At 43.3% G+C, this 14411-nt stretch overlaps 1 long non-coding RNA gene across 1 annotated transcript; it reads right to left on the reverse strand.

Moving 5' to 3' along the window:
- Positions 1-9481: 9481 nt before the first annotated feature.
- LOC120865646 lies at positions 9482-13759 on the reverse strand. Its single transcript, XR_005721470.1, has 2 exons — positions 13441-13759; positions 9482-9517 (listed from the first exon to the last, which is right to left on the reverse strand). It is a non-coding gene; the product is annotated as an uncharacterized LOC120865646 (long non-coding RNA).
- Positions 13760-14411: the final 652 nt, after the last annotated feature.

Raw genomic sequence — 14411 nt, forward strand, 5'->3', positions numbered from 1 at the left:
ACGAGAAGCCTCCCTCTGTGGACTGGCCACCCTAAAGCCCACATGGGCCCCTGGACCCCACAGGCCCTGTCAGAGGATGGAGACAGTAAGAGTGGGCCCAGAGAGGCTGCCCGCACACTCAGGACTCCACCCTGGCTCTGGACAGAGCTCATCCCCAAGGCTGGAAAAGCCCAGGTGCCCTTCTGTGGAGGAAGGGTGAGTCAGGGTGGGGAATAACAGGGATAAGAGAGGTCACCCCTTTGTCACATGCCCTGCCATCTCTCTGGGTCCGAGTCTCTCTCTCTTCCTGCTCTCTCCCAGAGCACCTCCCCCAAATCATTATTAACATTGTAAATAAAAAGCGAGAGGCAAGTCATTAAATGTAAAATATGCGGAGTTCCTCCCAGAACTCTCCGGGCAGTTCATAAACGTGACGGCTTAATTTTGCCGCCGATCCAGGCAGCTGATGAAGCATCATCGGCTCCTGGGCTAATTGAAGCTGTTAACGAAGCGGAGGAGAGATGATCGCTGGCGCCCCCACCTTGCCCGCGGGGAGCAGCGGGGCTGCCCGGGGCCGGAACCACGGTCCCGCATCTCCACCCTGTCTCAGCGGCCACCGCGCCGGGCCCCCACCCCCGGAATCCCCCTAAGCGAACTCGCTCCCTGTATCCACAGCTCTGCAGCTCAGCTGAGCTCCCAGAGCCTGCATCTGGAGTCACTTTAAAAGCCACAAGAGGTCCCCAAGTCTCCCCACGGAGAAAAGTGGTTTCAAACACAGATTGGGGTAGATTAGAGTCTGCACAGGGTTAGTCTTCCCATAATCTGAAGAATTCTGGCTCTCAGAGACCCTGGCCCTCAAACCTCAGGCGGAGTGGAAGCAACCCAGATGTCCATCAATGGAAGAATGGACAAACAAGCGCTGGCATGTTTATACAAAGGAATATCATTCGGGCACAGGAAACAAAATAAAGCACTGACACCTGCCACAACGTGGATAATCCTTGAACATATTATGCTGAGTGAAATAAGCCAGGCACAAAGGTCACTTATGGTATGACTCCATTCTATGACATATCCAGAATAGGTAAATTCAGAAAGACAGAAAGTAGGTGCGTGAGCAGGGCCCGGGGACGGGGAAGATGGGAAGTGGCTGCTTATTGGGGCAGGTTCTATTTGGGGTGATAGAAACATTTGGGAGTAGATAGGAATGGTAGTCACACAACATTGTGAATTATTAAATGCTACAGAATCGTTCACCTTCTATGTATGTGTGTGTGCGAGCTCAGTCATGTCCAACTCATTGCAACCCCATGGGCTGTAGCCCACCAGGCTCCTCTGTCCATGGGATTCTCCAGGCAAGAAGACTGGAGTGGATTGCCATTTCCTTCTCCAGGGGCTCTTCCCAAGCTAGGGATCGAACTCGCGTTTTCTGCATTGGCAGGCAGCTTCTTTACCCCTGACCCACCTGGGAATCCCTATGTTTATCTGTATTTTACTTCAGCAAGGCTGATGTTAACTTCACACTCATCCAACTGGCTCCTCTTCAAGGGCTTTTGACTCTGATCTGGGCACTTGGTCAAGGCCTAACTCCACATTCCTGGCCCCTGTATGACAAGGGGTGACCATAGGCCTCCAGCCTCTTCTTCAACCAACCCAAGTATCAAAAACAACTGCTCACCTTTCACCCCTGTTGAGGTTTGTGGGCCAGAACAAGAGAGCCTGTGGTAGGGACAGCTCAGTATACAAGAGATAACTAAGCCTTTGAAGTTAGGAGAACTTTACTGCAGTCCTGATTCTGCCATGGTATAGATGTGAGATCTTGGATGGATTCCCTTAAATTCTCAGATCCTCAGTTTCTTCATCTGTCACACAGGGGTGGCCACATCAGCCTTGCTTTATTCATAGATTTGTTATAAGCCTCAAAGGAGACACTTTGTGTTATTATTATTATTATTGGTACCTGTTTAAAAACTCACTGACTCGATGGACATGAGTTTGAGTGAGCTCTGGGAGTTGATGATGGACAGGGAAGCCTGGCGTGCTGCAGTCCATGGGGTTGCAAAGAGTCGGATACAACTGAGCGACTGAACTGAACTGAACTTTAAAAACTAGTGTATTGCACTCAACATCACTAGTCAACAGAAATGCAAGTCAAAACCACAATGAAATATCACTTCACACCTGTCAGAATGGCTATCATTAAAAAGAATACCAATAACAAATGTTGGTAAGGATCTCAAGAAAAAGAAACTCTTGTACCCTGATGTTGGGAAGGTAGATTGGTGAAGTCACTATGGAAAACAGTATGGAGGTTCCTCAAAAAATGAAAATTAGAACTACCATATGATCCAGCAATCCCACTTCTGGATATCTATTTGAAGAAAAGAAAATTCACGTTTGAAAAGATATACGCTCCCAGTGTTTGTAGCGGCATTCTTTACACTAGTCACGATATGGAAGCAAGTTGTTTCCAGCAATGAATGAATGATAAAGAAGATATGGTATTGGGAATTCCCTGGATATCCAGTGGTTAGGATACAGTACTTTCACTGCTGGGGCTCAGCTTTGATCTTTGGTCAGGAAACTAAGATCCTGCAAGCTGTGAGGCCAAAAAAAAAAAAAAGATATAGTGTATGTGTATACACATACAATAGAATATTACTCAGCCATAAAAATGAATGAGGTTTTGCATCTGCAATATAGATGGACCTAGAATGTATTGCTTAGTGAAATAAGCCAGAGAGAAAGACAAATACTGTATGTTATCACATACATGCGAAATCTAAAAAAATAAATGAATGAATATAACAAAACAGAAACAGATTCATAGATACAAAGAACAAACTAGTAGTTACCAGTAGAGAGAAGAATGAGGGGAGGGGCATGATAGGGTATGAGATTAAGAGGTACAAACCACTATGTATAAAATAAAAAAGCTACAAGGATATATTGTAACAGCATAAGAAAATATAGCCAATATTTTACAATAACTTTACTTTGGGTATAATCTATAAATATTGAATCACTATGGTATACACTTGAAACTAATACAATATTGTAAATCAGCTATACCTCAATAAAAAAAATAATAAAGTGTATTAACCAACAAGTATTTATTGAGCAACTGCTCCATTCCTAACTGTGTGCTAAGCTGTGTGCAGGAAGCAGGGGAAGGGAATCAGACGGAGACCAGGCATAAGAGACCATCCCTGCCCTCCAGGTTAGAAAGGCCAAACCAATACAATGAAGCCACTGGAAAGCAAAGAGCAGCTTTGTACAGTCAGTACTGATGTGTTGCTGGAGGAAACACCGTGAGTTCCTGACACCGAGAGCCTGAGGTCCCAGGTTCTAGGCATGATCTGTGGCCAAGTCAGTGAACCATTTGAAAGGCACTTAAATATTTTATCTTTAATATTTTGACTTTCGTTTTCTTGCTTTCCTTTTCTTGGTCGCACGACTCAGCTTGTGGGATCTTATTTCCCCAACCAAGGATGAAGCCCACATCCCCCAGCAGTGGCAGCCCAGAGTCTTAACCACTGAACTGTCAGGGAAGTCCCTCGTTCTCTGACTTTCAAGAGGAAAGAGTTCACTTTAAGTTCCTCGGAGATCCTTCCTGGCTTTAAAAATCTGATACTAAGCAAAATTAAAACACAAACCAGGAAAATTATTTGTCGTAGATACGTTAGAAGATGGATATTCTTAACATGTAAAGGGGCTTTGAAAATTCAATAGGAACAAGACGAATATCCCAAAGGGAAAAAAATAGGTAAACAACACAGGTTTTTGTACAAAAACTTCACTACTAATTATAATAAAGAAAAATTGGAAATATTCTAAATCCAAAGCAAAGTAGAATATTTTTTATTTTCACCATGGCACAATCATATTATATAGTCATTGATAATCCATTTTTCATAATATTCAATGACAAAATGTTTGTAATAACAGAGGAAAAAAGAATGAAAACTTTCAGAATTCCAGTTTTATGTCTTGTTTATCCAGGAAAAAAAAGACACTATATGCATTCAAAAGTTAACAGTAGTTATCTCTGAGTATAGGTTAATAATTTTATTTCTCTTTTATTCTTTTATGTTTTTCTGAATTTCTATAATGAGCACATTATTTTCTAATTAAAAAAAAATATGTATAATCTATGATGCAACAGAACAACAAATTCAGGGTTTTACATTCAGCTCCATTAAAATTTCATTCTAGCACCAAAGTGATAAAACCTTCACTAAAATAAATTTTCGAACGTTATTAAAAATGGCCTTTATTATTTTGCAACTGTTTCTCTACAACAGCATCTGTCTCACTCAGTGGTTGATTAGCCTACCTAAATTCTCAACTATTCATAAAATGTCTTGAGGACAGGAATCTAGTTAAATTTATTCCTGGCACCAAATACCACAATAGGTGTTCAGGAGATGTTGGTTGAAACAAAGGCAAGAATTGAGAGCTCATAATTCTGAACGAAATTGACCAAGGGGCAATAGAAAGTGAGGTGGAGGGCCTTGAAGGATGGGTTGTTGTTGATTCAGTTGCTAAGTCGTTTCTGACTCTTTCACGACTCCATGGACTGTAGGCCTCCAGGTTCCTCTATTCATGGGATTTCCCAGGCAAGAATACCGGAGTGGACTGTCTTTCGCTATGAACTATCTTTAAATTCATCCATCTGTACAGTGAATGTGCCAGGTCCAGAGGGCTGTGCTGACACTGAAGATCCTGAGTTAGATGGGATCCAGAGCCTTGAAGCTTAGGGATAGAGGAAGACATACCAAAAGCTGGTGGGGACAGAATAACAGAGCTGAGAGCACAAAGGAAGAAGCTGTTCATCCTTCTGATGTTGGAGGGCAGGAAGAGAAGCCTGGAGAAGGTGCAGGACCGCCAGGACAGTCTTAGAGGGACGCAGAGAGGGAAGGCAGTGATCGGAACCAAGGCTGGGATTCAGGGGAGAGAGGTGGGCTTGGAAAACAACACTCTCAAGGACATCAAGGGACTCCGCATCCTCCCACATCACCCACATGCACACATGCTCGGAATAGGCCCGCCTTCTCAGGAGGGCTCATCCTACACCTAGACCCGGTGGGTGTCCCAGCAACTGAGCCATTGTGCTCTCCCTGTGACCAAGGTCTTGAGCCTCAGCATCCAGCTCTGCAGGGGTCCTGTCTCCCCATAAGTCAGCTGGGGTACCTGCCCAGCTCTATGTTGTTCAGTTGCTCAGTTGTGTCTGACTCTTTGCCACCCCATAGTTGCAGCATGCCAAGCTTCCCTGTCCTTCACCATCTCCCAGAGCTTGCTCAAACTCATGTCCATTGAGTCGGTGATGCCTTCCAACTATCTTGTCCTCTGTAGCCTTCTTCTCCTCCTGCCTTCAATCCTTCCCAGCACCAGGGTCTTTTCCAGTGAACTGGCTCTTCACATCAGGTAGCCAAAGTATTGGAGCTTCAGCTTCAGCATGAGTCCTTCCAATGAATATTCAGGATTGATTTCCTTTAGGATGAACTGGTTTGCTCTCCTTGCAGTCCAAGGGACTCTCAAGAGTCTTCTCCGGCACCGCAGTTTGAAAGCATCAGTTCTTCAGCACTCAGTCTTCTTTATGGTCCAACTCTCACTTCCATACATGACTACTGGAAAAACCGTAGCTTTTTCACTATACAGCTCTACGTGGGATATTATTTTAACCTTGAGAAGAGGCAGTTCTGAAACTGGGGAGCCCATAACCATGCCATCTGCATCACAATTCCATCACCTCTTGGTGATAAAGTACGAGTCTCTTCTCCTGCATGACTGCCCGGAGTTTAATGGGATGACCCTCCCCAATAAGCTGGTGAACGTTTCCCAGGGAATGCCCAGAAATCACACACAGTCTACAGCATACAGGGAAGCGTTTGTTGTTTTTTATTTCCATCCAGGAAATGCCAGGATTTCCCTCGGGGTAGTCGTTGCCTGCTCTGATCTGGAATGGATTATTTGAACGCGGGCAAATGTAAATTAACATCGTCTTCAAGTTGAGTTTCTCAGCTAGGTAACAAAACGTTGACATCAGTCTGAAAGTCAAATTAGGCTCTGCGTGATGTGGTGTGACCTGAGGTGTTGACACCCTGGCCGGGTGCCTTTCGAGTTTCGGGAAAGCTCGTGATTGGGAACAGAGCTCATGACTTCAGCTGGTTCCCAGAACGCCCCTGGACAGCGAAGAACCCCTGGTGAGCAAATCCGGGATGTTTCTTCAGCCTTTTCCAGGAAATGTGCACGATGCGTTCATCCCTCACGCCATTACCGGGTCCCTACGACACATCTGACGCTGTGATGGGTACTCGGGGGCGGCGGGTGACCGCCAGCAGATGTAGACCCAGCCAACAAGATCTTCCCCGGACCACCGCCTCTAGTTCCCACCCCAGAGCTCTCCCCCCTTTCCTGTCAGTTGGTTTTACCTCGTGCTTTCCTTTCCTCACCTTCCAATCACCCCTGCGTCCACTGCAGGCCACCTCTGGCCCCGCCTCTCTGTGGAAACCTCTTCTACTGAGGACACTAGAAGTTTCCTCACTATCCACCCAGGGTTGGAGCTCATTCCTCCCATGCATGCATGCAAGTGTGCTAAGTCACTTCAGTCCTGTCTGACTCTTTGCAGCCCTATGGATGGTCTCCCACCAGGCTTCTCTGCCCATGGGATTCTCCAGGCAGGAAAACTGGAGTGGGTTGCATGCTCTTCTCCAGGGGATCTTCCCAACCCAGGGATTGAACCCACATCTCTTAGGACTGAACCCCATCCTGCATTTCAGGCAGGTTCTTAACCACGAGTGGCACCTGGGAAGACCTCCTTCCCCCCAACTTTCTTCCCATGTTCACACACAAAGTTGATGGATCACTCCTTTCTGAAATTCTCCTCCCTCTTGACTGTCACTGTTTCCTTATGATTTTCACAAACATTTCTGACAGATAATTCTCCTTGAAGTGAAGTGACGTCGCTCAGTCGTGCCCGACTCTTTGCGACCCCGTGGACTGTAGTTTACAAGGTTCCTCTGTCCATGGAATTTCCCAGGCAAGAGTACTAGAGTGGGTTGCCATTTCCTTCTCCAGGGGATCTTCCCGACCCAGGGATCGAACCCAGGTATCCCGCATTGTGGGCAGACGCTTTACCGTCTGAGCCACCAGGGAGCCCTAATTCTCCTTAGAGCCCTCAAAAATAGATAACTGATGAGAACCCACTGTACAGCGCAGGGAACTCTACTCAGTTCTCTGTGGTGACCTAAATGGAAAAGAAATCCAAAAAGAGGGGATATATGTATACATATAGCTGTACACTTTGCTGTACAGCAGAAACTAGCAGAACATTGTAAAGCAACTGTGCTCTAATAAAAACTTTAAAAAAAAAAATCATATCATCTGGGAAAAAAGTACTCCCAGCCCTCCCTATTCCCTACAACTATAGAATCCAAGCTTCTTGGCATGAAAGATGTCTTGGGATTTAGGCCCTGACAGCCTCTCCAGATTCACCTCCCCACCACTCACTGCCTCTCCCCACACCTCATGCCACAGCAACTCAAAACCATGTGTGAGATCCCTTCAAGACCATGCTGCTTCCCATGTGTGCCGTGTGAATGCTCTTCCCCGGAATACCTTTCTCCAGCCCACCTGGTCATCCACCTGGCGAACCTGGATGCTTCTTCAGAACCTGGTCAGTTGTCACTCTCTTGGCGAGGTCTTCTCTGATCAGCTCAGCCCTACTTATTCCACAAAGAGCCATCTACTCCTCCTCTGGACTACCCTTACTGTCTACACTCAGCCCCACTGTCACACGGACCACACTGTCTTCTCAGGGTGCCCGAGGGCACAATTCAGACCTTGGCAGAGCATCCTTTCTGAGCTGCTGGCAGTCATCTTGGAGGAGCTGATCCACATAGATCACTTTGCCCCGTTTTCAACTCAGGAACACCACAACCAGGAAAGAGATCTGATCGCTGGGCCCTCAGGTGGCCTTTCCAGGCTCTGCATGGTGGCTGAATTAAGGACAGAGCAGAGGGCTACAACAGAGCTCATCTAGAGGGGGCTCAGGGTCCTCTCAGTCCAGCCCCAGCCTCTTTGAGCAGCACAAAGAGGAGACCACAAGGTCCAGGAAAAAGACAGGAATGCCCAGGAAGTGAGTTAATGAGTTGGCGTGCAGTAAGCCCTGGCCCTGCAGTATCTGAGCAAGAGTGGTGAGTGTGGGTCACAGGTTTCTCTGATGGGGTGTCACAGGCCTGTCCACAAGATGGAAGGCTGAACCTCCTGTTGGCTGAGTTATACCGGAGGGCGCGTGGTTTTTGTCTTAGTGACGATTTTGGTGTTTTGTTTTGTTTTGTTTTACACTGCCATGAGATAAAGAGAACAACTTATGTTTCGCAGTTTTCATGGTAAGATCATATGCATTTGAGAGTCCGGGCATGTGTCCTACTGCTGTAGTTTTTTTCCCATCTGGAAAGATGGAGGGGTGGGTGTTCACTCTCCCTGCGACCGTGGCCTTCCCAGTGTTGTGGTTTGGCTGCTTGCTCTCTCACGCACCTCCCAGCCCACTGAGGGCAATAAATCATTCCCTTGGGGTGGGTACCATTAAAAACAAAAAGCAGCTGTGCTCAAGGGCCCCTGGGTACAGAAGAATAGACCCCCCTTGCCTTGGCCCTGCTAACACATCTTCTTCCAAACCTCCTTAAGAAGGAGAACCTTGAGCTCTGAGAAGAGGCCTGGCTGACTCAAGACACGAAGAAGGGCTTTCTGAAAATGTCACGAGAAGTGGGGGTGGGTGGAAGAGAAACGCAGGAGTCCAGTGCATAATGGTGTGTTTTAAACCACATGCCTTTTTCCAGACTGGGTTATTAAATTAATTCAGAACTTATGCTCACACTTAAAAGATCTCTGTCATATTTTATGAACAAGATGATCTCAGAGTAATTTGCACTGGAAATGTGTCATATTAAATCAGGGGCACTAATAAACTTTATGACTTAAACTCCACATGGATCAGACGTGGCAGATAAACCATCCTACTTTTGCACTCACGTTCATGCCATTGAAATATGGCTCCTCCTATGGGAAACCATAAATAAGCTTGATAACATTCCTTCTGCCCCACCGTAAATGTACCCATCGGTTGGAGGCATCACCTGTCGTCCTGCTCCTCCACTCCAAAGTGTGTGATGCCGGTGGAACGGGTTGACCAGGCAGAGATATTTCTTTGGGATTTTAAAGCAATTTGACTCCCATGGCCTTATGACCTTCCATTCACACTGGCACGGCCTTTGTGCTGGACTGTGTATAACTGCTCAGGAGTGTTTTACAGGTACAAGTGTTGTATAAAAACTCCTGGATGGTGAGTTGTGATATCTGAGCACTTCTGGTGCTGCTTCTGGCTGGCTCTGTGATCTGAGCATGAATCAGACAGTATGGTGTAACAGAAAGAGTCCAGGCATGTGAATCAAAGGTTTATTTCCACTTAACAGATGTAGGGTTTTTTTTTTTGTGTGTGTGAAAACTTCATGTGATCCAGGCCCTGTGCAAGTCACTAGAAATAGAAGAGTGAATAAGATTCTATTAGAACCCCAACAAAATTATTTGGGAAGCTAAATTAAATTATCCGGCCTTCCCTGGTGGTTCAGAGTTAAAGAATCTGCCTGCCAATAGAGGAGATGTAAGAGATACAGGTTCCATCCCTGGGTCAGGAAGATCCCCTGGAGAAGGACATGGCAACCGACTCCCATATTCTTGCCTGGGAAATCCCATGGACAGAGGAACCTGATGGGCTGCAGTCCATGGGGTGGCAAGAGTTAGACATGACATGACTTAGCAACTAAACAACAACAAATTATTATGGAATACATAAAGATCTGTACAAGTTTATATAAATACTTTGCAATTTTGTTTGTTTTAAATTTTATTGAAATACAGTTAATAGTTTTAGGTGTACAGCAAAATGATTTGGTTATACATAATAAATATGGCACCCCACTCCAGTACTCATGCCTGGAAAATCCCATGGATGGAGGAGCCTGGAAGGCTGCAGTCCATGGGGTCGCTGAGGGTCACACACGACTGATCAACTTCACTTTCACTTTTCACTTCCATGCATTGGAGAAGGAAATGGCAACCCACTCCAGTGTTCTTGCCTGGAGAATCCCAGGACGGGGGAGCCTGGTGGGCTGCCATCTATGGGGTCGCACAGAGTCGGACACGACTGAAGTGACTTAGCAGCAGCAATAAATATATATTCTTTTTTAGATTCTTTTTCATGAGTTTTTAAACTCATATAAATAAGTGTCTGAGACTAGCCAAGAAAATTCAGAAGAGTGAGGAGGGACTCATCTCACTAGATATTTAAATACAAAATCAATATATTCAAAGTGGTGTGGTATTGCTAAGCTTTCACACAAACTTCCAGCCAACAAACCTGAGGGTGTGGGAGTCAGGGTGAAAAGAAAGGAAATGACCGGAAGCCTGTAGTGGGAACACATGGATGTCCCAGGACTCCACACCAAGGTGAATAGCCAAGCATCTGCCTTCCCTACTACTCAAGGAAGCTAGCAGTCTTTCTCTGAAAAATATTAAACTAAGGAGATTACAAATTCAGGGAGATGGATTCATCAAAGGACAAGAGCTAGACAAATGGTGAAAATAAGAAAATTCCATGAAAGTCGACTCTTTATATATGAAGGACCGTCCACCCATTCCTGCTCTATTTCAAAAGTGCGAGCAGCCAAGTACAACCTCACCCACATCAACAGAATTCTGAGGCAGGAGACTGGATGGTACTTCTCTGGTAGGGAAAAAAAAAAAAAAAGACTTCTACATACTGACAATTAAAGAATGCTGTAGAAAAGGTCACTGGTAACCCAATCCTCCTCCCCTTCATCACAAACAACTCCAGTTAAACAGGGACAGAGAGATAAGGATCATCAGACCCCTAAGGAAATCCTTTCAGCAGAAGATACAACAGAAAGGAAAAGAATTTGGAAGGAAAATAGACAAGGCAATAATATTCTCAGAAAGAAAAGATTATTTTTCATCCATAAAGCAGAAGCAAGATGTTATTAAAAAGGTATTAGTGCTATGAATGCACAACTTGAAAGCAGGAAAGAGCTCTTAAAATTAAAACTGATCATCAAAATAACATTATTCAAAAGGATTAAAATTATAAAGTAAAGAAGTCTCCCATAAATTATAACTAAATGGCAATAAAGTAGAAAATACAAGCAGAAAAGATACAAATACTTGTAAATCCAAAGAATAAGTATCCAAATAATAAGAATTTCATAGAATAGAAGGGAAAATTCATGGGAAAGAAATTATGAATGGAAAAATTAAATAAAATTTCCTAGAACTAGAGAACATGAGAATTATCCAAGTGACTAGCATAGTGAGTGAAAAAAAATTCACATCTAAGAACACCACTGTGAAATTTCAAACATTAACAATAAAGAGATAATCCATTAAAAGTCCATGGGTCAAGGTGGGGTTGGAGGGAGCAGAATCATATAAAGAATGGGTTGAATTTCTCAAAAGAAATCCTAGATGTCAAATGATAGTGGATCAACGTCTTAAAAGTTATGAAAGGAATACAAAAATCCATTGCATTACCATACACTATCAATAAACAATCTAAAAAAGAAATGAAAACAATTCCATTTACAATAACATTAAACATAACAAAATACTTAGGAATAAGCTTAAGAAGAAGGCAAAATGCTTGTACACTAAACGCTACAAAACATTACTAAAAACAATTAGAGAAGACACAGAATTGGGCAGATATGCCTGTTTGTAGACAATACTGGTAAGATGTCAATACTACTCAGAGCCATCTACAGATTTAGGACAGTCTATTGAAATCCCAACAATCTTTCTGCAGAAATGGAAAACTTCATCTTATAGTCATGTAGAATCTTAGGGGAACTTGAAAAGCCAAAACAATCTTTTAAAAGGATAACAAGGTTGGAGGAGGTCTCACACATCCTGATTTCAACATATACGACAAAGCTATGATAATCAAAACAGTGTGGCACTAACATAAAAACAGAAAAATAGACCAGTGGGATAGAACAGAGAGTGCAGAAATAAACCCTAGCATATGGGAAAATGATTTTCAGCAAAGATGCCAAGACCATTCAACAGTTTTCAGCAGATATTGCTGGGAACATAGCCACGTGCAAGAAAATGAAGTTGGACCCTTACGTTACACCATATAGCAAAACTAACTCAAATAGATGAAAGACCTATGTGAAAAAACTAAAAATATAAAACTCTTAGAAGAAAACACAGAGGGAAGACTTCACGACACTGGATTTGGCAATGATTTCTTGGCTATAACATCAGAAACACAGGCAACAAAAGAAAAAATTGAGAAGTTGGACTTTATCAAAATTAAATTTTTGTGAATCAACATTATCAACAGAGTGAAAAGAAAACCTATGGAAATATTTGCAAGTCATACATCTGACAAAGGATTGATATTCAGAATATATGAAAAATTTCTACAAGTCAACAACAAAGAAACCAACCCTCCAATTAAAAAGTTGGCAAAGGACTTGAATAGACACTTCTCCAAAGAAGATATACAAACGGCGAATAAGCATTTGAAAAGATGTTCAATATCATTAGAGAAATGCAAATCAAAACCACAATGAGAAACCACTTCACACTCATTAGGATGGCCTGTATAAAATAAATTTTTAAAAAGCAGAAAATAAAAAAGTGTTGGCAAGGACGTAGAGAAATTGGAACCTTTGTGCCTTGCTGATGGGAATGTAAAATGGTGCAGCTGCTATTAAAAAAAAAAGGTGGCAATTTGGCAATTCCTCAAAAAATTCAATAGAATTACAAGGTGATATAGTAATTCCACTTCTAGAGATACACTCAAAAGAAGTGAAGGCAGGGACCCAAAGAGATATTTGTGCACCCATGTTAACAGCAGCATTATTCACTACAGCTAAAAGGTGGAAATGACCCAACTGTCTATCAGCAGATGAACAGATAAACAAAATGTGGTATAGCCATATAACAAAATCCTATCTATAAATTCTGCAATAAAAAGGAATGAAGTATTGTTACCTGCAACAATATGGATGAATCTCAAGAAGCCAACAGAAAAGAATAAATATTATATGATCTCATTTGTAAGACAGTTCTAAAGAGGGTAAATCTCTGGAAACAGAAGGTAGTTGAGTGGTTGCCCGGGACTAAGGCCGGGAGTGGAGATGCGCTTTAAATGGGTGCCAAGAGACTCTGGGGTGTGTCACACAGTGTGATGCTGGGGTGATAGAAATCTTCTAGAACTGGATTACAGTGAAGGTTGCACAGTAAATTTACTAAACTCACCAAACTGTACACTTAACAATCGGTGAATTTTATGGTAGGTAAATTATACCTCAATAAATCTATTTTATATATTTATAAAAAAGAAAAATTGGTGTCATTACTTCTCCCCACACTTACTGTATTACCCAAAGAGCTTTGTTCTGAAATCCTGAACGTGAACAGGGGACACCAGCAAAATGAAAAAGATTAAATTGTCCGCTGAAGTACTTTCTGACACCAGGAGAAAGACTTGCAGTCTTTACAAGCTGCTTGGTCACAGTCAAAGGAGACGGAGAAGTGGGGTGGGACCAGAGTTCCTCTTCCTGCAAAGGGAAAATCATAGGCAGCAATGCCCTGTGAAACTGACAGGCAGTGTGTCCCAACGTCCCATTGGAGCATCAGAACCCTGGAAAGAGGGACTGTGTTTCTCCCCAGTCTCCGAGAAGGAGGGAAGAGTTATTACCATCAGGTGTTTGGAGGAAAGGAGCAGGGCTGGATCTGTGTGTGTGTGTACATGCACGCACCGATACACAGTTAAACCCCTACACAGACACAGACTCATTTGTAAGTACAATATAAAATACAAAGTTTCATCATCAGAATCATATCACAATTATTTTACACACTTTTGATTATAGGGAAATGATAAGAAGGCAGTACACTCAAATGCTACTCTTGGTTGGTTGCCCATTTTTAAGTAGGAAATGAAAAAGCTTTAAAAAAATAATCTCTTTTTACACAGGTTGGTCCTCATACAAATTGGCAGGTGGCATCTGCAAAAAGGAAGTCTCTATCTGGAAAGGTAAATGCTTAATTCAAGCTTCTGTGTAGTGAAATTACTTCTAAACAAGATTTTAAAGGATAAAAGCAGTCTAGGGAGTTCTGTGGGGTTTTTTTGGCCACACCTTGCATAGCGTGGGGGGGGGCAGGGGAGGGGCGGTTAGTCCCCTGACCAGGAAATGAACTCACAGCCCCTGTAATGGAAGCTTAGAGTCCTAACCACTGGACTACTAGGGAATTCCCAGATAAAATCAGTCTACAATGTTAATTTCAAAATGCACACTGTTCTTGAAAGAATGGACTAGAAAACAAGGAAACAAAAACAAGGA

Source organism: Oryx dammah, unplaced genomic scaffold (genome assembly GCF_014754425.2).
Source record: "Oryx dammah isolate SB20612 unplaced genomic scaffold, SCBI_Odam_1.1 HiC_scaffold_7, whole genome shotgun sequence".
Taxonomy (NCBI): domain Eukaryota; kingdom Metazoa; phylum Chordata; class Mammalia; order Artiodactyla; family Bovidae; genus Oryx; species Oryx dammah.